Genomic DNA, 473 nt, shown 5'->3' with positions numbered 1-473 from the left:
GTGTCAGCGCCGCAGGCCTAGGTAGATGTATGCCAGGCGCGTAGCGTAACAGTGTTTCGTGAGATATCGCGAAGCCTGTTACGTGGTCTGGCGTACATCTACCTAGTTTTATGTTGATCGATGTATGTGATTCTATAGGGTCTTGGTCTGGAGCGCTGGGCGGAAGTAGAAGAACAAAAACGGAAGGTGAAAAGGTGCTCGCGCCGTCCCCCTCTCCTCCACTGAGCGGAGTGGGGGAGCGCCCGGGAAAAAGTGGAGGGCAGGCGGGGAGGAGTGCGGGCGCCTTGCCATCTTCCGTTTTTGTTCTTTTACATCCGCTCAGCGCTCTAGACCAATACCCAATAGGGTATTTCAATGGAGCGCTGCCCGGAACTAAGAAGAACAAAACCGGATACAGAGAGCGGTGGTGAGGGCGGGCGCGCGGAGGAGCGGTGGGTGGAGGGGAGCCTCCCCGCCCGCCCTCCGCTCCTCCG

Source organism: Frankliniella occidentalis, unplaced genomic scaffold (assembly GCF_000697945.3).
Source record: "Frankliniella occidentalis isolate FOCC.00 unplaced genomic scaffold, Focc_3.1 Scaffold516, whole genome shotgun sequence".
Classification (NCBI taxonomy): Eukaryota; Metazoa; Arthropoda; class Insecta; order Thysanoptera; family Thripidae; genus Frankliniella; species Frankliniella occidentalis.
This window is presented reverse-complemented; position numbering follows the sequence as displayed.